The sequence below is a fragment of the Leopardus geoffroyi genome, chromosome B4 (assembly GCF_018350155.1).
Source record: "Leopardus geoffroyi isolate Oge1 chromosome B4, O.geoffroyi_Oge1_pat1.0, whole genome shotgun sequence".
NCBI lineage: Eukaryota > Metazoa > Chordata > Mammalia > Carnivora > Felidae > Leopardus > Leopardus geoffroyi.
This window is the reverse complement of record NC_059341.1, coordinates 74,816,997-74,840,846: the sequence shown is the minus strand read 5'-3', so window position 1 is coordinate 74,840,846 and position 23,850 is coordinate 74,816,997. Positions and strand designations below refer to the sequence as shown.

Here is a 23,850-nt window from a genome sequence, read left to right as displayed (position 1 = left end):
ACAATCTTAAATTAACTCGCCTGCTTATGTATTTACTTGTTTAGCGTCTGTCTCCTCTACCTGTACACTAATAAAATGTAAAGCCCAACTGTGATTAGTTTGCCTCTTTTGTTCACTGCTACTCAGCCCAGTGTCTAAAATAGCGCCTGGCACATAGTAGGTGCTAACACTTGCTTGTCGAATGAAAGAGTGACTAGATAACTAAACCTGAGAGGAGCGTTTGTGGTATAAGGGTGGGTGATAAAGTAGGAAACGATGTTATTTTGTGACCCTTTCCTAGTTGCACCTGGGGGCAATGATTCCCTGAGCACCCCTCACCACTCCTGCATCATATACAGGTGCAGTAGGATCACAGCAGATCTTAAGTCTATTCCCGGGGTGCAGGGACCTACGTGTGTGCCTTCTCACAACACTTGAACTATGATGAAGCATGGAGAGAGCAGACACTGGAAACAGGACAGGTGTGGCGTCCAATTTCTCCTCTGGCTCTTGCCGGCTGTAGGGTTTTGAGTCAATTGCTGTAAAGTCACCACCACCCTGACCTCATGACTCTGTCACGGGTGTTTTCTATGAGGCAGTTACCTTGTTCTGTGCTTAGTAACCACACGAACCGGAAACTTACTCAGACAAGTGCCGCTTCCCTTCCCAATGGGAGGAAGGGGCTTGGGTGGGGACGGAGAGGTTGTAAGGCAGTTAGAGGTGGGGGGCAGCACGGCTAAAATTGGGTCCCAGCTGCATCACACCTGCTGCCTTCAACCACCGCACCAGGTCCACCGGGGCATCCCGGAAAGGGTGAACCGGGGCCACAGAACCTGTGGGTTCTGCTTCTTGCAAAAACAAAGCCGGGGATCCTCGGGATACCAAACACGCATCGTGATAACGGATACTCGCTGTGCCAGGTGCGGTTCCAAGCATTGCTTGTAGTGACTCGCTTGGTTAGTCCTCATAAGGATCCCCCTTTACTGTGCAGCTGAGGGAACTCAATTACAGGGGTCAAGTAACTCACCCAGTGGCCCAGAGCTGGGATTTGAACCAGAGCATCCTGGCTCCAGAGCCTTACTCTGAGCCACCCTGCTCTCTTCAGACCCCCCGGGGAACGAGAGGTGGGCTGACAAGTTGGGAAGATGGAAAGTCTGTAACCCGTGTCTGTGGTCTCCAATGGTATTAGCACTACCCTCCCCTTAACATCTCCAGGACCCACTGGACTGGAGTCCAGGCCAGGCTCCTGGACAAGCACACCAGAGACGCTTGTCTGTAGAGTATTTGCTACGTCCCATGGCCAGCCGCTGCAGAACGGTCCCAGTGTGCCACACCCCGCATTTGCATCTAGGTGGGCAGAAAAGCACACGGTTTGCAACGGCTGGTGTCTGTCGCCGGCTGCCACCTCCTCCGCACGGCAGGGGGGCGCCTTCCTCATGACACCTGTGCTGCCGTCACAAACAGCTGTTAGTCTGTTGCTGTCTTCTTTCACCTCCCATCTGACTCGGATTACCCCGCACGCAGAGTGCCCCGCACACGGTAGGTGCTTAGTAAATAGAAAATGCCAGGGGCGCCTGGGTGGCTCAGTCGGTTAAGCGGCCGACTTCGGCTCAGGTCACGATCTCGCGGTTCGTAGGCTCGAGCCCCGCGTCGGGCTCTGTGCTGACAGCTCAGAGCCTGGAGCCTGTTTCGGATTCTGTGTCCCCCTCTTTCTGACCCTCCCCCGTTCATGCTCTGTCTCTCTCTGTCTCAAAAATAAATAAAAAAAAAGAAAAGAAAATGCCAGAAGAAGAGAATTTCGGACCACAGTGCAGAACCGTTCGGGACGCGGTGCTCCTGCCCCCTGTAAGCCCGGGAGCTGTGCCCGGTGAAGGGCTGACGTTCTCCCTTAAAGAGAACCCCCTTCAAGTGCGATGGCAAATTTAAACATTAGAGCATGAGGAATATTTTTATTACTACCCCTTGCCAAATGGAACTCGATATAAAAATTGATAGGAAGCAAAAGGAATGAATAAAAATAGAAAAGAAATCACCGAGCTTTGAAAGGAAGTACATAAGATGAAAATGGAATTAAATCTACCTTGTCTAGAGGAGATTACATAAAAATGAAGAAATCGACAGTAAATTAACAGGTAGCACATCTACACTCTGTCTTGAGGGAATAACGAGATATTTTTATTATCTCCATGCAGAAGTTCGGTTGATTCCTACCCACCCCCCCAGCCCCCCACTGGCTCCTGAAATGAGAGGTTTCGTTTTATATAGAAACAAGTGTTGTGCTTTGCCCGACTGCTGGGGAGTCTGAGATGTGTTTTTGTCTCAACCTCCCTGGATTTTCTTGGATGAAATTTTGTGTGAAGCTGACAGCGATTGCCTAGGGGTTGGAGTGTGTGTGCACATGTGTACGTGTGGGTGTGTGTGTTGTTTGGGGTTGCGGGAGAGGAAACATTTCAGAGTTGAAACCCTCAGAAGTCTGATATGGCAGCTGCAGAACCTAATGAGGAAGCGGAAGACCGGGTCCCTTCTCAGAAGCTTACAATAGCTTCTGTCGGGTAAGTCGCCTCATCTCCGGGTCTCAGTTTCACTCATTATAAAATGAAGATGCTAATTGCTACTTTCCCCATCTCATTTACGAAGATCAAATGAGATAATGGACGTGAAAGTACTTGGAAGAGTCGAAATACGAGGCTAATGCAAGGAATTATTCTATAATTTTATCTCAGTAATAAAATTATTGTAAGTGCAATTTCTTTTTTTTTTTTTTCAACGTTTATTTATTTTTGGGATAGAGAGAGACAGAGCATGAACGGGGGAGGGGCAGAGAGAGAGGGAGACACAGAATCGGAAACAGGCTCCAGGCTCTGAGCCATCAGCCCAGAGCCCGACGCGGGGCTCCAACTCACGGACCGTGAGATCGTGACCTGGCTGAAGTCGGACGCTTAACCGACTGCGCCACCCAGGCGCCCCTGTAAGTGCAATTTCTAAGACAGCAAAGGTTTATTTTGAAAAAGTAGAGGAATAGAAGTACGTAGTAATTGCTTATATTTATAAATTATCCTGTAATTTGAAAATGCCACAATCCGCATTCACCTACCAGGTTCACCCAATAGTCCTGGGAGATAAGCAGCTCTTGGGACAGATGGAGAGAAGCAGAGTTGCACCAAGTGCCCCGGCTCTTGAGTGGTGGAACCAGCCCTAGATACTCACATGCTGCTCCATGAACAGCAGCATGTGAGATACTCTCACGGCTGATCCAATAGCTGCCATCTTGAAGTCGTTGCCATTCTTCCTATGTGTGTGAATAACATTTCTGGATTAATAAAGACACAAAAAAGTGGATGGTTCCATGCTTTCCTTCCAGTGCTTTCTTCTGGACATCTCTCTCTCTCTCTCTCTCTCCCCTTTTTTGACATTTGGTGACATTTTTCAATAAATATGTACCATACCGGAGCCCAGGATGGCTGCGTGGTGAAGAGGTCATTGCCTTGGTCTTCAGGAGACTTCTGATCTAGAGGGGAGGAAGGACATATAAACGGGCTGGTGCACCAGGTGACAGATGTTACAACGAGGCAAGATGACTTCTGGGTGCCTACCCCAATTCTGTGCGGGCCGTAGGGGGCCTCCAGAGACAAGTGGTGCCTTGGATGAACTTGAGGAAGGGCAGTAGCCGGGCAGGTCAAGGAGGAAAAAGCGTCAGGCAGAGGCAGTTTCAAAAGCCTGCAAGGAGAAGCAGGATATTTGGGAGACAAAGTATTTGAGAAAAGCTGAGTGTAAAGTGTGGGTTTAGGGGAAGGAAGGGGGGGGGGTGCTGCTGGTGAGAGGTGAGGCTGAGACACAAGCCGGGGTGTTGAGATCTTGATCAGTTTGGTCAGGAGAGTGACAGACTATTCCGGAAGTGTGCAGAGAATGGTATGGACAGGATTCAGTGAGGAAACAAGGAGATAAGAACAAACAAAACAAGAAAGGATAAGGGCCTGAACTAGAGTGAAGGCATGGAATGGAGGACATTTGAGAGAGATTGAACCTGTTGGAGAAAGAACGAGAAGTCTTTCAAGGACTTCTCTTGAAAGAGAAGTCAAGGATGACACCCAGGTCTGCAAGCAACACAGGCGGACGGTTCATGTATTTGAAGACATCTCAGCAATGGATTGGCTTTTTCACGAAATGTTATGATTGCCTGGAGCTACAATCCCCCAGAGGCCACTTTATTTTACTTCCGTCCGAACTACTGAGCAAAACATACGAGTGGGAGCGTGATTGCCTCTGCCTTCCCTCTTTTCCTCCTAGGGAGACAAATCCACTGCTCTCTCTCCTTTCCCATCTACCCTTTTCTCCTCCCTGACGTCCCCCCCAGTTCTTAAGCTGTAGGAATTTAAGCCAACCCATCATGGACTACTTCTATTTATATTTGAAAGAGGATTTTCACACAAAAAAAATCTGAAGAGAAACGAAAACGTGTGCATGCAAAGACTGGTCGTGAATGTTCATGGAGCCATATTATTCAGATCTCGAGACAGTGCAAATGTCCATCGACGGGTGAGCGGAGAAGTAAAACACGGCATATCTGTGCCATAAAAAGGACTGAACCCCTGAAACATCCACGACGCGGATAAACCTCAGAAACAGTCCGCTAAGGGACAGAGGCGAGGTGCAAATGACCACATATGATATGATTCTATCTACATAAAACGTCCACAAAAGGCAAATCTATAGAGACAGAAAGTAGGTTAGTGGTTGCCTGGGGTTGGGGGTGGGGATAGATTGCAAATGAGGGATCTTTTTGAGGGTGCTGGGAATATTCTAATGCTGCAATGTAGTGATGGGTGCACAACTCTTAATTTACTAAAAAAATCAGTAAATGTCAATTATTCTTAAATAAAGCTGTAAAAAAAAAAACAGTGGCGGGGGAGGGGGTGACTCAAGGAAATGAATGATAGTGTACATGTGCACTTGAAAGGGCCAGGTGTTGGAGAGGAGGCCTGGGTCTTAAATTAGATTTTCTCACAGGTGTGAAGGTGGAAGGAAGCCAGAGTCTAGGCCAGCTAAGGAGTGCTTCAAGGAGCAGTTAGTCTCTCAGGGTGTGACAAACTCTGCTCCCATACCTGAAGGACCGCGGAACAGAAGGTTTGTCCTAACATGGGCAGCGATCAGTGGATGTCCATGAGAGGATAGTCAGGCAGGCTGAGGGACTGGGCTGTGCAACCTCAAGGTGCCTCATTCTGGACTGGACTCCAGAGGAGTTTTTAGACTTTGGGGATGGCTACGGTCAAGGACAAGGGCACAACCCTGCCCCCAGGTTTCCAAAACCAGACTAGCTGAAGAAGAGGGAGAAAACAGGCCATAAGCATTGGAGCATCGGGGGAGGATGGGGCTCAGAAAGACCATCAGAACAGGTGTTCAGAGTCAGGGCGTTTGAAGATCCAGACGAGTCACAGGGCCGTAGTGGAGGGCTGTGGTCTGTCCACCATCAGGTGGATGCCAATGATCAGAACTGGGACGCAAGGGCCTAGGCAGATAGCGGTGACCACACTGAGCTCAGACTGAGGCTAGTGAGCACACTTAATACCCTTGCCTCAGGTCAGGGACAGGTTAGGGACTCCAAATGCTCACTTTTTCCACCCCTACATGGAATTCAAAATACAACAATACTGAACCTGATCATAAGTGTGTGGAGGTCTGACGAAATTCTGATTTTCCTTATGATGACCACATCAGTACTTTTTAAGAAAAAAATCAGCATTGTTTGTGACCATTCTCCAGTTTCTGGCTTCTTCCTACTCTGCTTTCTTCATCGTCTTCCTCATTACATTTCATCACTTTCTTTTTTTAAAAAAAATTGTTTTAATGTTTATTTTTGAAACAGAGAGAGACACAGAGTGTGAGTAGGGGAGGGACAGAGAGAGAGGGAGACACAGAATCCGAAACAGGCTCCAGGCTCCGAGCTGTCAGCACAAAGCCCGACGCGGGGCTCGAGCCCACGGACCGCGAGATCGTGACCTGAGCCGAAGTCGGACGCTTCACCGACTGAGCCACCCGGGCGCCCCTCACTTCATCACTTTCTAATATACTATATAATGTGTTTATCTGTTTTGTTTGTTGTCTGTCACTAAAATTTAATGGTATAAACTCACTGCTGTGCTTCTAGGGCCGAGAACAGTGCCTGACGAAGTGGTGCTCCTTAAGTACTTGCTGAGTGAATGAATCAACCATAAAACTCCCCATTTTTTTCTCCTCTGCCTTGCAGATGCTTTGAGAATAGTTTAGGTTGCAAGTTGGGTAACTTGGCACTGCCTCAGGTCACAATATGTCCTGAGAACTGATAGCCGGGCCCTTCTGAGCCTGGAGTGAGAGATCTAGCAAGTGCTGGCAGAGGGTGGAGTGGAGAGGGGCTGCAGAGGCCAGGAAGTACTAATGATGGGATCTCAGTACCTGAGGCAGGCTGGTGGGGGGCTATTTATGCGGGGCGTTGTCCTGGCCTTTTCAAATGGCACCAGCAGGGGTTCCATTGTTGTCACTGGCAACCCAGACAGGTTCCCACCTTTGGCAGACCAGCCTAGGGATGTCAGCAGGAGCTGTCTGCAAGGAGGGCAGTGAACATCTGGCCAGAGTTCCTCTGGGTTCCATCCTTCCCATTTTAGACAATCAGGAAAAAAAAAAAAAAAAAAAAAAAAGGAAGGTAGACATATGGTAAGACACAGTTGCTCTGCTAGGGTCTTTAAAGAAAGAGGACAGTCTGATTCAGTGGGAGTCTCAGGATAATTTTGACAGGCTCAGCGGAGCGCTGGCTTCTGTTACATGCGTCACGTTATCTACCCCAGACGGTCCCTACCCAAGTTTTTGTAACATTGCTCACATTTCAGATGTTCTAATAAGTCTCTGAAGTTTAGCAGTGATTGATTCCTATTTTTTTTCTTTTAGTCGAATTAAGAACATGAGTGATTTTGTATTATGGGAGGAAAGGTTCATTTGTTGGCGAACGAGGATGCATTTTGGAATCTCTTTGGGCACCAAGGATTAAGTCATATATCTTCAGTAGGCAGACGCTTTGACATTTGACAAACATCTTTGGTTCAGAAGTAATTGTTTAATCTTTTCCAAATGTCTCGATAACATTTTTGTTGAAGTAAACTTTTTATTGAAGTATATCTCTGCTCATTCAGAGAGGAACACAAATGCAAAGAATTTTCCTGAAGTGAACACATTCGTGTTACAGTGTCTGGACCAAGAAACAAAAAGACCAGCTCACTGAAAGTCCCCTGGAAATTCCTTCCAGTCACCATTCCCCTCTGTCCCCCCGCCCGCCATCATGGATCACTACCATGATGGTAGTTTGCCTGCTTGAGAATTGCTACAGGAATACAGGCATACAGTATGCATTCTTTTGTACCTGGACTCTTGCTCAACAATTTATTTGTAAAGACAAAGTTCTGGACCTGATAGCGAGGGAGGTAGAGGAGAAGAAAGGGCAGACAGTCTGGTCTAAAGGCTGGTAGACCTGGCAGACGGTGGCCTCGGGCAGAAACAAACAATGAAAGGAGAACCCAGATTTGCATCAACACTATCCCCATTCTACTCCGATGCCACCAACTCCTCCAGTGCCATTTTGATTATATTTGAAGGGACACCTGAGAGGACTCCCTGAAGGAGTGATTACAAGTGTGGACAGGAAAGGGGAGACATCAAGGATGATCCTTTAGGTCCCACTTGGAAACCGGGTTGCTGCTAATTACTGAGCTGGGGAAGACTGGGGGAGACACAAATTTGGGGGGAATGTTAATCAGCTGTCTTGTTTTGGCTAAGATAGGTTTTGAGATACTTCTTAAAATCTAAGTGGGTCTGGAGCTGGGTGGGAGCGGGGGGGGGGGCGGGGAGCAGTCAAAGTTTGAGTTGCAAATTTAGGGATCATCAGAATGAGGATGATTTTTAACTCTATGGGCGGTCAGGGGGCAGTGTTGATATCACCTGGGGAGAGACAGAAGAATGGAGTGAACAGCAACATGGTGCCTCAGGATGAAATCCTGTTTCTGTTCTTTCCCATCAGCCTTCTCCGTATACTGTGCTTGCCTTGCAAAGTGCATCCACTCAATCCCCAGGCCCAAAACCTCCCCTTGACCTCCTGCCCCTTCAGTTCCTCTCCTCCCCCACCCCTTCCTATGTTTGGTATCACAAAAGTCCAAACAAATGAGGAAGAGGAAATTTTCTTGAGAAAGGGGGAGGGTGGGAGGGGAGGGAGGAGGGTGGTAGGTCTGGCTATTGGAAAACTTTTTTTGACTAGAAGGAGGAAGAAAGCCTTAGTACACATACCAACTCATTCTGGCGTCCATACTAATACTTTTATATTATATTAACCATGTTTTTATTATGGTGATTCATATGCACGAGTTGTTCCCGGAATTTTCTTAAAAGTTGTTCCTCCCTGTGTTCCAAGACAGTTTTACTATGGTGTAAACCAAATAGTTTAACAAAATATATTTATTGGATAAATTTTCTCCTTGCCAAAAGGACTAAATTGCTTATTTATATATTTATTCCAATACTTACCAGTTCAACTGTAGTAAGGTAAATATTTCCTGGGCCAATGTGTACATGTGCGTGCGTGTGTGTGTGTGTGTGTGTGTGTGTGTAACTTAAGGAATCATAAGTAGACTCCTACATTGTGTAAGCCGTGGTATTTGGGAATAGAAAAAGAATCCTTTCAGATTAGACTTCCTCTTCATTGTTTAAGTGTTGGCATCCATTGCTGGTTGAGTGGTTATTTTTCAACCAGGGATAGGACACTGGAATGAGGCCCTGGCAATCTCTGGTGACTAAACCCAAGAACAATATGTGCCTTCCCCCTCAGATATTTTTGGGGATTAATCCACTTACATGCAACCTCTAACGGATGTAGCACTTGGGGGGAAAACAGAACCCTTCTTCATGCCTAGATTTCTCTTCCTCTCATAATTAAACCATAAAGAAAATAAAAGATGAGATGAAATATGCATCCTTGCCTTAAGAAGACACAGAAATGCTGAGGAAATGGCAAATGGGGGGATTGACAGACTCCCTGGGAGTCCGCACCTTGGCCAGCCGCCAGTCTGCTGCTTCTCTGACTGCCACCTGCCTCCCTCCTCTTTGGGTCTCCACGCGAAGCCCTGACTTGAGTCCCTGGGCTCTTTGTCATCTCTGCCCTGATGATTATTTCTCTTTCTCTGGTATAACTAGTATTTTCACATTTCCTCAGGGCAGACTGAGAAATAAGATCACATTAAAAAAAGAAATTCTATATGGTGCTAGCAAAATCAGAAATTGACAAGTCGATGAGGGCCCAAGCAAGTTGATGCGTAAAAATGAAGTCACGGACAGTACCTTCCTTTCAGAGAATACACATGCATGTTTTGTTTTCTTTTTTAACATTTTTTTAACACTAATTTATTATCGAGAGACAGAGAGCATGAGCAGAGAAGGGGCAGAGAGAGAGAGACACAGAATCTGAAGCGGGCTCCAGGCTGAGCTGTCAGCACAGACCCCGACACGGGGCTCGAACCCACGGACCACGAGATCATGACCTGAGCTGAAGTCGGACGCTCAACCGACTAAGTCACCCAGGCGCCCCAACGCATGCATGTTTTTAACCTTTGAGACTCTGTGGGGACCCAAAGACATAGGATAGGTGGATATAAGATAAGTTTACTCACAGATGGGGACCAAGTGATGCTCCACAGAATGAGAGGTCTAATGAGCTCCAGGAGTCACATACCCTAAAACATGTCTCCCACTTGCTCTGTGACTAAACTTTCTACTTGAGAACAATATTGGTAATGCCTTACACTTGATCAGTGTTGTGAATCCTCCTGTTGTGAATATATTGTGAAGCTTTGCATTTGTACACACGGTTCATTGCTGCTTATGAAGGGCCTTCCTTATGTGGCCCTCACTGAGCTAAAGAATGGTGTGCCCTGTCTTCCCTGGTTCTCAGAACCACCTTAGAAAGGGGGCACGGTTTAACCGATGCCCATTTCACAGATCAGGCAACCGAGGTTCAGAAAGAACTTGTCTAAGTCAGGCCTCTTCCATGTGGTGGGGCCAGGAGTTCTGACTCATGCCTCTGGACCCTCCTTGCCTTCTAACCCAGCCGGGAGCTGGCGGTTTTAGCCATTTGTTGAGGACACGGATGTATGGTTGCCAGGGAGCCCTGACTTGTTCATCAGATTAGCTTTATTAGAGGACCACACCCTCAGAAGGTGGGAGAGGCTGGATGGGAAATAGAAGGGCAATCATGGCAGGCAGGGAGGGAGGAGGAACGGAAGGCCAGATTCACGTCCTGGGTCACCACGATGTACCCAGGACCTCCCTGCACATAGATGAGAGTGAGGAGGAAAGAAAAATGGTATACTTTTGCTGGAATAGGCAGCCTTCTTTCAGTCAAGGTGACAGGCATTGTACAGGGGTCCTCTTAGACCTGGGGAAACCCACAGCCCTTCAGCCTTCTGTGGTTTCAATCCTCAGTCTGCCTAGAACAGTGGCTGACCTCCTTCACTGTTGCTGGGGAGTACCGTCCGCCAGGGTGTGGGTGTGTAAGGACAGCCCAAAGGAGGAGCCGCACATCAGCAAAGACCCCAGCAGAGGGACCCGTCACCGGCTCAGCTCTGGTCTGATCTTAACTGATCCGCAGCTACCTCTCTGTCAGACCCTCAAATGTGGGAGGAGGGGGCCCCCGCGTCCCCTTTGCCCATCCTTCTCTCTCCCTTGGGGCTCCAGTGTCCGTGATCTCTGATGCTGGCCTCTGTGAATCTGCCCGTAACACCTTTGCACTACAGAGCAGAGAATAGCTTTGTGCTATGTCCTGTTCAAAGGTCCATTTTCTCCCTTTCTTTTTCCTTTTTTCCTTTTCTTTTCCTCTCCTTCCTTCCTTCCTTCCTTCCTTCCTTCCTTCCTTCCTTCCTTCCTTCTTCCTTCCTTCCTTCCTTCCTTCCTTCCTTCCTTCCTTCCTTCTTTCTTTCTCCCTCCCTCCCTCCCTCTCTCCCTCTTTCTCTTTCTTTCCTGCACATTTTCTCCATTATAAGATCCACTACTATGTAAGCCACACGGAAGAACCCTTGCTTTCTCACACAGACCATCGCTTCCATATACTCTGGTAGGCAATAAAATTTGAATCTCCAAATAAGGGATTTCCCATAACTGCTGCATTTCTAAAGGTTTCTCTTTGTTGTGGATTTTGTGGTATCTATTGCAATGTGTGCTAGAGAGTGGTTTTGTTGCCTGGGTCACGCGTAGATCCGTCTGCGTGATCAAAGGCTTCCTCACATTTACTGCGTGTGTGTGATGATCTGCCCTATGGTTACTGGCGTTGCCATCCTCTTCAAGAAATAAGCTATTGCTCTGCCATCCAGTCCCTCGTGTTGAGGGTGTGGCTTGTAAGTGACCATTTCCCTCATTCACGCTTTTAAATGGATTCTCTGTCCTGAGATTTCTCTGATTTCCAATAAGGTACAGGTTCTGCCTAAAGGGTTTTCCACAGTGATTACATTTAAAGGGCGTCTCACCAGCTTTTGTTTTTTGATGTTGAGTAAGGACTGAGTTCGTGTACAAACTTTCCGGCACTCGTGACACACAGAGGTATGTATTTTCACATGCATTTTACGATGGGATTTTTCTGGCATGAGTTTCCACACTCACTGCGTAAGTAAGATTTCTTCAGTTTTCCAAATTTTGAAATAGCAGTGTTATTCGCAATCGCCAAAAGGTGGAAACAACCCTAATGTGCATTGATGGATGAATGGATAAGCAAAATGTGGTATGTACCTCAGCCCTAAAAAAGAAGGAAATTCTGACACGTGCTACAATGGGGTCGAACCTTGAAGATATCATGTTAAGCTAAATGAGCCACACGCCAAAGGACAAATACTGTATGATTCCACTAACGTGAGCTTCCTACCACAGTCAAACTCGTAGAGACAGAAAGAGGAATGGTGGTTGGCAGGGGCTGGAAGGTGGGAGGAATGGGGAGTTATTGTTCAACGGGAACAGAAGTTCAGCCTGGGATGATTAAAAAGTTCTGGAGATGGATAGTCACGACAATTGTTCACCAAGGTGAATATACTTAATGCCACTGAGCTGTACGCTTGAAAATGGTGGGGGCGCCTGGGAGACTCAGCCGGTTAAGCGTCCGCCTTCCGCTCAGGTCATGATCTCACAGTTCGTGAGTTCGAGCCCCACGTCGGGTTCTGTGCTGACGGCTCAGAGCCTGGAGCCTGCTTCGGATTCTGTGTCTCCCTCTCTCTCTCTCTGTCCCTCCCTGCTCACACTCTGCCTCTCTCTCAAAAATAAATAAACAGTAAAGAAATTTTTTTTAAATGGTTAAGGTGGTAAATTTTATTGTATGTAGTTTACCACAATTTAAACAAAGAGTACAAGAGTTTTATAGGATCCTTCTTTCAAAATGCTGGGATTTTTCTCTAATATCGTTTTTTTGATAGACTCTTTCTCTGGCGGGGTTTTCCTTCTCTTCCCCCTCTGCCGCCTTTTAGAGCAGCCCGTGTCTTCAAGGGATCCTTCAGAGGGTGCACATCACCTCTGCACACATTCTGAAGCCGACAGCCCCTTGGTCTCAGTGTCGTCGGCCCACTCAGCAGACAGAAAATGCTAGCTCTGTCAGTCTTAGGGACTCTCAGTTCCCTCAGTCAGTCTTAGGAACTCCCTCTTAGCTCTGTGAGAAAACAGGACTCTGGGTTCTTGCAATTTAGAAATCTCAGCTTCTCTGAAAGGTGAAGAGGCCGGGGAATCTCGGGTTTTGCTATTCTCCAGCCTCTCAAGATACAACCTTTCCTCTCACATCCTCAAACTTTAAGGGATCCCCACACAATTCATGTTCACTGCAGTGGCCAGGTCCCAGAATTCCCAGAACAAGAGCCTGCTGTAGCCTGGCAGAGCGAATGGTGGCTATTACTGGAAATCCTGGACTTTCCCCGAAGCCTGGGGGATCAGGTGCAGCAATTTACCTGAGTCCTAAAATAACCTGCGGGCTCTGGGACTGGAGTGAGCCCGGGTGCCCTCCATGCCATTGGCACTTTGAGAAGGGATCAAGTTCTAACGGAGGCATTTCAAGCTGGAACCAGCAGGTGGGGTTGTATTTCTTCTGGTAGCAGCGCCACTGAATTTTACCTATTGCCACCTGCGTGTTGGTGCCTGCTCCAGAAGTCACAGATGCTAACTAAGCCAGAGCTAGTCATGAGACTTGAGTCTGAGCCCCTGGTCTGTCCCTAACTATCAGGCCTCGGGGGTGTCATTTAACCTCATGGATCTGCTGGGGCTACACGCTGTCCACCTGCCTAATGGGGCTGCTGGGAAGATAAAGAGCTATTTCAGGAAAAATGGGGAAATCTGTAGAGCTAAGCTTTATAGGGGTGTGTGTGCAAATCGGGAGCTTTTTGTAATGCTGCCCATATTGTATCTGAATCATTCAGCTCTTATAGCTGGGCCACATACTGGCTGGTAAGATTTACGGGAAAATGTAGCTAGGCGTGGCTGGAGATGGAAAATAGGATGGGAAGGCTAGGGCACAGTGTGTCCTTTGGGTCAGATTAATGGAGATAATTTCATATGTGTTTCGGTGACTTCTTAGGACAACACGAAAACAACATCAATGGCTCTGCACCTTGGTTCCGGGCGGATATACAGGGGCCAGGAAAGCGGTTGGGGGAAAATGGTCTCACAAAGGTCCAGCCAGGGCGCTGCTGGTCTTCTCCCTAGAGATGGCCCTGGTGGGCCAAATGCCTGGCTGTAAAGCCCCGTGTGGGAACAGGATGAAGAACTAATGAGAGGGGGAGTCAACGGCACCCTGTGTTACTTTCCCATTGCTGCTGTAACAAATTACAACAAATTCTGTGACTTACAACAACATAAATTTGTCCTCTTATAGTTCTGGAGGTCAGAAGTCCTAAGCTGGTTTCACTGGGCCAAAGTCAAGGCATGAGGGGCGAATCTGGAGGCGCCGAGGGGAGAATCTGTTTCCTTGCCCGTCCAGTTTGTGGTGGCCGCCTGGATTCCTTGGCCTGTGGCTCCTTCCTTCATCTTCAAAGTGCATGGCTCCAATCTCTGCTTCCTCATCTCATTGGCTTTTCCTTTGACTCCCCCCTCCTGCCTCCCCCTTATAAGGATATTGTGATGACATCGAACCCATTCAGATAATCCAGGATAATCTCCCTATCTCAGGGTTCGGAATTTAATCACATCTGTGAAGTCCCATTTGCCGAGGAAGGCAAGATTCACAGCTTCTAGGGATTAGGATGTGGGCATATTTGGGATTATCTTCTGTTATTCTGCCTACCCACCCCCTCTTTAATCATTAGTAGAAGAGTGAGAGGAAAAGCTGACTATGGATTAAGAACAGAATGGAGTCCCCAAGACATCTTGCGCTAAATTGGCTTAAGACCAATTCACTGCGTTTCAATTTCCCAATGACCAATTTAACTAACTTTTAAATTTTATTGGTATTCAAAAGATTGTCTTTTTTATTTTTTTTTAAGTTTATTTATTTATTTTGAGAGAGAGAGAGAGAACATGAGCATAAGCCGAAGAGGGGCAGAGACCAAGAAAGAGAATCCCAAGCAGGCTCTGTGCTGTCAGTACAGAGCCCAACACAGGGGCTCGATCTCATGAACTGTGAAATCATGGCCTGAGCCAAGATCAGGAGTTGAATGCCCAACCCACTGAGCCACCCACACGCCCCAAAAGATTGTCTTTTTTAATGATCTGCATGTCATTTTTCTATTCTTCAATGCTTAGTATTCTTTGCCAATTCCTCAAATAGCAAGTGAATGTTAATTTTGAACTTCCAGCAATTAAAACGTAATTATGTTACATTAAGTCAAATTAGATTAAAACTGTAAAGGCTTAAGATAAAGGGATGAAGTTTTAGCTGGGGATTTTCAGGAAGAATCTGCAGATACAGTTGTATTTAAATTAAAATTTGAGAGCAAAACAATGAGTGGTCCTCCAAACTACCCTACAAAAAAATGATGGCATTTTAAATTTCTAAGAAGAATCAATTGAGACAAAACAAACCAAGGCAGCAGAAAGGAAGTGAGGCAGCCCAGAAGATTGTATCATAATGATTTCTATGACCAGTGCCTCAACTTTGATATTCACTGACTGTAAACACAAAATACAAAATCCTAAAACGCTGGAGAGGTTGGTAAGGGGAGAAATAAACTGCAGGCTACAGGAACAATCACATCACCCAGTAGACTTGAATTATTAAATTGTTGGAGAAGTTGGGTTGACAACATACTTGAGAAATTGGCGGAATCATCACAAAACTGCTGAAATGTTTGCAAAACCAAAATGGCATGAAAGAAATCAGTACAAACTGAAAAATTCTTGCAGGAAGCAAGCACTGATATTTCGGTTATGGGATGATTTCTGAATTTGAAATACAGTTCAGAAACACTTGACGATTTCTTTAAATGCCTCTATGATGACAGAATGAAACCTTGTCAATAAAAACCACAGAAATCCTCCTAAACTACTAAAACTGTTCCATTGGAGACAAATTAATTTCCTACGACGGTTTATAAATAATTAAGAGAAGCAAGTTTTGTTTTTGTTTTTGTTTTTGTTTTGTAGAAAGGTACATTTGATGAACTGATGATTTTACAAATTATTTTTTGGCAGACTAAGCTTCCAGTAATTTGAGTAACCCACCCCGTTTCCCTTGGTGAGTGGGGTTTCTAGGCGGCGGGGGGGGGGGGGGGACCAGTAGGGGAGGCCAGAACTGCTCTGAATTCTCTCTTCTCACTTCCTGGGTCTCTCTCCTGGTGCCTGAGTTGACTGGGGGCTTTTCCACTTCTGAGGTCTGGTCCTCTCCTGCCAGTAAATGTCTCCCTCCATGGTACCCGGACCATCACATGCTTCTATCACATCTCTAACACTTGATTACTCTTGTTATTTACATGTCTGTGTCCTTCAACCAGACCTTGAAGCTCTTGGGCTATGGCAATATCTCATCCAACATTTCCTTTCTGGTCCCAAACCTTGTGCCTAGCATATTGTAAGTGCTTAAAGAGTGATTATTGAATGAATGGATAGATGGGGGAAAGACTTTTTATTTTAATAAATGTGTTAGTTCTCCAGGAGTCAATTCCTAACTCCTCGCAGCTGGATTCCATGTCCCTGTCCACCTCCTCCTCACTAAAGCAGGGCAACCCTTTTCAACTATACTTTTTTTTTTTATGTCTATTTATTTTTGAGAGACAGAGAGAGAGAGAGAGACAGAGCGTGAGCAAGGGAGGGGAAGAGAGAGAGGGAGACACAGATCTGAAAAGCAGTCTCCAGGCTCTGAGCCGTCAGCACAGAGCCTGATGCGGGGCTTGAACTCACGGACTGCAAGATCATGACCTGAGCAGAAGTCAGACGCTTAACCGACTGAGCTGCCCAGGTGCCCCCAACTATACTTTCTATAAACAAACACGGGCGCCCGGGTGGCTCAGTCAGTTACGCATCTGACTCTTGATTTCAGCTCAGGTCATAATGGCACAGTGTGTGAGATCGAGTCCCTCCTAGAGCTCTGCACTGATGGTGTGGAACCTGCTTGGGATTCTTTCTCTCTCCCTCTCCCTCTGCCTGAACGCGCACTCTCTCTCTCTTTAAATAAATAAATAAACTTTAAAAACAAACAAACAAATAAAAGCAGGGCAGTCTTTCTCTCACGGGTGCCTCCCCTGACTCAGCAGCAGTGGGCCCTCAACACACATCAGTCTAAACTAATTATTTAATGATCTGAAGCGAGCCTCCAAAGGTCAGAAGGAAATTCTCTGTGCGTGGTATTTCCAACACGACATTCCAAACTCTTTTTTAATGTGGACATCTTTAAAGCTGACTTTTTCCCACTCATCTTATTATTTATTATCTTTTGACTGATAAGTAACCAACTTACTCAATAGCTTCTTCTGAATCTACTTTGTGCTACAGTCCTAAGCAGTAAGAACAGTTGTGAATAAAACAGATGCTCTCTTTCATAAATATTATATTCAGCAATTTCTTTTATTCTAAATATTTTCTTACTAAAAGCAACTTTGTTAGAAATAGCTATCCCTATATTTTCCACTCCTACTGTCTTTGTAACACGAGTGGGATTTCCCAGATTCATCTTTCATTTTTTTTATGGCTGAAATGAACACACTACAAATTTTTAATTGCTTAGTTCACCCATGAATATTGGAAATAATTCATCATCATCAAATGAGATGTTTTCTCATTTCTCTCTTCACGGAAACAAACCGTTAGTGTTAAAAATGTTCTCTCTCTTCTCTTTTACATTTTTCATTTAATATTTGAAAAACCCTTGTAGTGTTAAAGGGGCATGATTTTGTCATAACAGATTCTAAAAAAGCTGCTGGTGTAAATCTCGAGTTGCATTTGGGTGAATCAACATGATGACTTCAGGTTTCTATAAATATTTTCTGCAAAGGCCTTTGTATTTTCCCGAAGGCCTTTTCCATGAATCTTTCTTCAAGTTCCCATAAAGTGTTATGTATAGTTCTATAATGGCACTTCATGCACAGCCGTTATTATTTACTTGTTTCCCTCCTTTGCTAGATTGCATGGATCTTACCCACATTTGCATGCCCAGTGCCCCGCGCACAGAACGTGCACCACGGGCATCACGGCGTGAAGGAATGAATTCACAGAGACATTTTCATTTCTTTTAAAAATAATAATTCCAATGTATTAAAAATAATAATACCAATAATACCGGTGATGGCCCGGGTACCATGGAAGGAGACATTTACTGGCAGGAAGGGACCAGACCTCTGCAGCTAATGTTCAGTGGCTACATTCTCTGTGCCGGGCATTAAGCTAATCTCACTGGATGCATTATTTCCTTTAATCGCTACTGCAGCTCTATCTGTGGTGCAGATATTCTTATTATCTCCCCCTTTTACCAGGAAGGAAACTGTTGGAGATTTAGAGAGGTTAATTAGCTTTCCAAAGGTTACACAGCAACAATGACCCAGTGGGATGCGAGCCCCCATCTGATTCACTGGAGGCTCATATTTTAACATTACTCTGTACTGCAAAGGCATTTCAGTTACCCATAACTTGAAACTGTTTCAGAAGGCTTCCTCTACTAGCATTCTTTTTATATAGGACACGGATGGCTGCATTCCATGGGCATCTGACCAGTGGCCTCAAAACAAAAGCCAGTTGAAGGGGAAAAACCCAGAGAAAAAAGGAAAATAGGTGGCAAAATAAAGGGATCTATCTGGTGCTAGATGGGGCACGGAAGTGGAGTTTTTACCTAATCATTGTGATGTTTCTACGTATCCATCCCTAAATGCCTGGTGATTATATCCTGATGATAAATGAGAATTCTTCTCTTTTTTCTAGGTATGTTATTCCAAAGATTCAGCCAAATTAAGGACAGAGAGGAGAAAAAGAAGGCAGGGAAGGTAAGTAACCATTTACACAAGAGTGTCTCAAACTCAGTGTTGTTGACATTTTAGGCTGCGTTATGGGTTGACTTGCGTCCCCTCCCCCCAAGTCATACGTCGAAGTTCTTCTAACCCTTAGTACCTCAGAAGGCAACCTTATTTAGAAATAGGGACTTTACAGAGGTTATCAAGCTAAAATTAGGTCATTAGGGCCAACCAATCTGATATGACTGGTGGCTTACAAAAAAGGGGAAATTTAAACACAGAGATGCACACGGGGAAGACAACATGAAGAGACACAGGAAGACGGACATCTGCGAGCCCTGGAGAGAGGCCTGGAACAGATGCTTCCCTCACACCCTTAAGAGGCACTGACGCAGACTCCAGAACTGCGAGACAACACATTTTTGTTGTTCAAGGTGCTCATGCTGTGGTACTTGGTTCTTTCAGTCCCCGCAAACATGTGTCCATCGGATTCGTCTTTGTTGAGGGGCTGTCCCGTGCGTTGTAGGATGGTTAGCAACATCCCTGGCCTCGACAGGCTAGATGTAGTGGCACCTCTTTCCCCCAGTTGCCACAACCCCAAATGTCCCCAAACACTACCAAATAGCCCCGTGGGGCAACCGGTCTAGACTTTCTCTGGCCTTGAGGCAGACGTTGCTGTCAGACATCCGAGGCAGATCCACGGCTAATTTCACAGCCATTCTGCAGGCCCTGGTGATTTCTCATGCAGAACAATATACTTAATCTGGAACATTCAACTTCGTCTCAACAGGGACCCCTCACAAATCATGCTGTAAGACCGGAAAAGTTCTCTCATCAACTGGAGGTTGAGATAAGATAGAAAAACCCTGAGTCACGCTCAGGGAAACCTCCTAAAATTTGGACAGCGTTTTGTCTGAAGACCAAGGAATCTGCAGATGTCACCGTTTTGTTTTTTTTTATTTTTAAATTTTTTTTTTTTCAACGTTTATTTATTTTTGGGACAGAGAGAGACAGAGCATGAACCGGGGAGGGGCAGAGAGAGAGGGAGACACAGAATCGGAAACAGGCTCCAGGCTCCGAGCCATCAGCCCAGAGCCTGATGCGGGGCTCGAACTCACTGACCGCGAGATCGTGACCTGGCTGAAGTCGGACGCTTATAGATGTCACCGTTTTGAAAGGGTGTTAGTCTTGCCATTGTACAGGAGCAATTCAAGAAGGGAAGCGATGCTTCTGGGCTTATGTGAAAACACAGACGAGTCACGGCTTCAGCGTAACAGCTGTGGGAGAAGGACCCGAAGACAGAGCGGAGTATTATGCAAGTATTTTAATAAACTAGCACAAAGGCTTTGATTAAGTTGCTATTTATTTACGTGTGAGTGGCTAGTTGCAGTGAATGGAGCGGAAGGACAGAAACGAACAGCAGCAGGCACGGCAGTGATGTGGCCAAATCCCTTTTGCAGCCTGTAACTCCAGAGGGATTCTAAGAGGTCCCGTCTTCAGAGCTACCATAATTTACGTTCTGTCCAGTGCCGACTCTTCTTCATGGCTATGCTGCAAGCTCTATTCAGGTGGCGAATTTTTTCCCAACAGGCCAATGCATCATTTGTAACAGAAAACGATTTCTCTTTTGCTAATAGTTTAAGCTTGTTGACAAAGTCTAGGTTATAAATCTGTAAGAGATCCTTTTAAGTAGGGACACCTATGAATTTAATTAACTCCGGGATTTACTTGATGGTACTGGTCTGTAATTGATCAGGTATTATTTATCTTTTTTCCCACCTTTTAGATGTGTGCCTCTTTCTTTTCTCATGCATGCAAATGCACACACGAGTATTTGTCTCTGTGCCTGTATGTTTTATTGTGAGTGACCAAAAAGACTGAGACAGTCCGATCCCCTCTATCTATTTGACTGGGGAGTGCCCCAATACGACCCCCAGCTCATCACCCTATCACTTCTAGACGTGGTGGAGTGTAAGGGTCACAGGAGCAGGAGCCAGATCACATGATTAGGTTTTGGCTCTTCTCCAACCTGGCTGTGTTTCTGAGCTCCTCCTTCTTCGTGTGGAATAGACGCACTGATCCCCATGTGCCCACCTTGTATGACCGTGAAAATCAGAGAGGGGCAGTCCAGATAAACGCGGTTTGTAAACTGTCACATGCTTCCACATGGAAGATACTATTGTTGTGTTAATGTCCCAGTGAGTAGGGAGGTCACAGGCCTATGAAAGTAGAGTTGGGGAATTACAGACCCAAGTCTCCTAGGAGTCAGTCAAGTGCTGGAAGGAACTAGGGCACCTTGGAGACACGTCTCTCTGGCCCATCAGGGCTGGATTTAGCCTCCCGAAGTAGAAATTTATAACCCTCTACTCGGAAAGAGGAACTTTCCAAAGCTTTGAGATGCACAGTAGAGAAACTGTTAAGACACTGAGATACAAGGCAGGTGCCCCTAAGAGATACCTGTACGCCCATGTTCACTGCAGCCTTGTTCACAATAGCCAAAAGACGAAAATGCCCTAAGTGACCATCAACAGATGAATTGGTAAATGAGACGTGACACGTACATACACTAGAATATTATTCAAAAGGAAAGGAATTCTAACACTTTCTACAGCATTGGACGAACCTCGGAGACCTTAAGCTAAGCGAACTAAACCAATCACGAAAGGACGCATGTTGTATGATTCCATGTCTCCGAGGCGTCTAGAATAGCCCAGTTCATAAAACAGAAAGTAGATAGTGGTTGCCAGGGGCCGCAGGTGGGGAGGTGTAAACAGGGAGGTGTCATTTAGCAGAGATAGAGTTTTAATTTTTGCAAGCTGAAAATGTTCTGGAGATTGGTTGTATAGCAGGGTGAATATACTTAACATTACTAAACTGCATACTTCAAAATGGTAAAGAGTAAATTTTGCATGACGTGTGTTTTACCACAATTTAACAGAGAAATTAAAAAAAAAGAAGTTAAGACACCGCTGCAAAGTCAAATAGCCAGAGTTAAAATTATTTGAACTCTACCTATGACTCAACGTCTGTAAAGCTTCGCTGCACTACAGGGAAGTGAAAAAGAAAAAAAAAAAAAACAAAAAAACCAACCAAAGGGGAGTGCAGTGACCCCACCCTCTCCTCTTCCTTTTCATTTTCAAAGTAGTGGAGTTCAGTATCTGGAGAGTTCTAGAACAGAACTCCTTTGAAAGGGGGTGGGATCATAATATACCTCTTTCTTTTCCCTTTGTGTTATTGTAGATTTTCTTAGATTTCTGTAATGACAATGGATTACCTTTGTAAGTGGAGGCAGAAAGTACTGATCCTCTTCTAGAACAAACCATGGTGCACAAACCTCTGACATGCTTGAGTGATTACAACTTAACGACGTTCTGCTGGTGTTTCCTGTGTGCCACCAGGCCAACCCCCAGGAAGGATCTGGCCTCATCACATGGCTGCTCTCGTTCTAAGGAAGAAAAAGAGACCCAGAGATGGTAAACGACTTTCCTCAAGCTCCAAACCAGTTGTACCAAGTCAGGGCTTGAAGTCAGCTCTTGCAACCTCCACCCAGTACCCTTTGCCCGGCTTCACTATTTCTCTGAATCTGAGGTGCTCGGTGTTATTGACGTCATGTTTACATCTAGGCCTGCCCCATTTACCCCCGGGGTTTCTCAGCTTTGATGCTATGGATAGCGGGGGCCAGATAATTCTTTGTGGAGGGGGGCTGCCCTCTGTATTGTAGAAAGCTTAGTAGCACCTTTGGCCTCTCTCCACTCTTTGCCAGTAGCACCCCTGGTCCCACTCATGTGACAATAAAAATGTCCCCAGATATTGCTGAAATGTCCCTTGGGGGGCACAGTCATCCCGGGTTGGGAACGAGTGATTTACTCTTGGTGAAAATTCATATTCACTCAGCGGACTTCTCCTTTGGACCTTTGCCCTACCTGTTCATAGTTTACTAGAGTCTGAGAGGTTTATGTCCAAAAAAGAAAATCCTGCACAAACCTCTGGCCTGTTTCTTGGGCTTTACCACAGCTCAACCCTGCTCCTGCTGTGTGGCTGCTAAAGGGATCCTGGGGGGTCAGAGTAGGAGACTGCGTGATGGCTTTGCCACCTTTGCTGCTATCCAGTTCCAGTCTCATCCTTAGCCAAGCTTCCTTGTGTCTCACCTGCTTTTCCAAGGTCTGGGCCCTGCCCACCTGGAGGCAGCCTTTGTCCATTTCTCTCCCCGTGGTGCAGGGACCTTGTCTGGATGGCCCTGGCTTCAGGAATAGAGGGACACCCCTTGGGTAGCCCTGCGGGGGCAGGGAGCCAGCACTGCGCTCGCATCAGAAAACCTGCCTGTGACTCCTAGCCATCTGATGTGTCCTATCTTGTAGGATTGTTGGGAACACAAAATGAGATGATAGATATAAAGAGCTTAGTGCCATATCTGGTCAAGCCACCCTCGTTGTCATCACTGCCACAAAGCCACTTGACCTTTCAGGCTAACATCCTCATCTGAAAAAGGAAGGGATTGGGTTGGGTTAACTTCTAAGGTTTTCTTCAGCGTCAGCTTTCAAAGACTATTTGGTTGCTTCAACTGTAAGACAGAGCAGTTATAACTCCTTACGAGGTTGTGGCACAAATAACTTACTATGGGAAACACTTTGCCAACAGTAGTCACGTCATCATGCGGTGGATTTGGCTGGTTGGGTGGAAGGACCGTGGTCAGGCGGGACGGACACCAGGTCATGGGGCTGCTGAGCCTCAGGGCCCACGCTCCGGCTGTTCAGGCCAGTGGTGAATGAACCTCATCTCCCCCCACCCCTGCCAGTCTCTCTGTGGCTCTGCATACGTGGGCTGCCTCCTGGAACCTCTAGAGCCATGGGAAGTCAAAATGAACTACCAAGATGGAAAAGAACCGAGGAAACGCTTCTCGGTCATTTCTCCACAGAGAACTCATTTTCCCATTCTCAGAGGGCTGAGGGGGGCCAAAGTGGAGGCGATATGTTCCTGGAGGTGATGAGAGGTTGCCTAGTCAACCGGGAGAGGCCAAATTCTCAGCAAGAGAATGAAGAGATCTGAGTGAAGCAGAGAAGACGCCCAACAGCTCCAACAAATCCTTACAGAAGAATGCTGTTCCGATTGATCATATTCTGGCTCTAATGGCCATCAACCAGGCGGCACCAGTGAAGTCTTTCAGTTTTTATGAGAACAGTGGTATCGCGATTCCTTCCAATAGTACCGGTAAGGGTACCACTTGTAGTGTGGTACTTGTGTCAGTGGTACTGGTAATGGTGATGATATTGATGATAATGGTGATGATGGTGATAGTGAAGATGACGATGACGACAGACTCCACCAGCGGCTGTTTTCAGGGCTTTACGTATGTTACCGTTTGAATCCTAATAAGAGGATTTAGGTGTTTCGGTATTAGCGCTCCCAGTTTATAGAACACAAAGCCAAAGCCCAAAGGGGTTAAAGAACGGGCCTCAGTTGTCTGGAGTTT

At 46.1% G+C, this 23,850-nt stretch overlaps 2 long non-coding RNA genes across 3 annotated transcripts; both read left to right on the top strand.

Annotated features, from left to right (window-relative positions):
- Positions 1-1,379: 1,379 nt before the first annotated feature.
- LOC123590542 lies at positions 1,380-23,000 on the top strand. Of its 2 annotated transcripts, XR_006708836.1 has the most exons (4): positions 1,380-1,518; positions 15,637-15,679; positions 18,352-18,413; positions 21,621-23,000. It is a non-coding gene; the product is annotated as an uncharacterized LOC123590542 (long non-coding RNA). The 2 variants fall into 2 exon arrangements; XR_006708835.1 differs by lacking the exon at positions 15,637-15,679.
- On the top strand, positions 1,714-3,316 carry LOC123590543. The gene is made up of 2 exons (XR_006708837.1): positions 1,714-2,531; positions 3,077-3,316. It is a non-coding gene; the product is annotated as an uncharacterized LOC123590543 (long non-coding RNA).
- Positions 23,001-23,850: the final 850 nt, after the last annotated feature.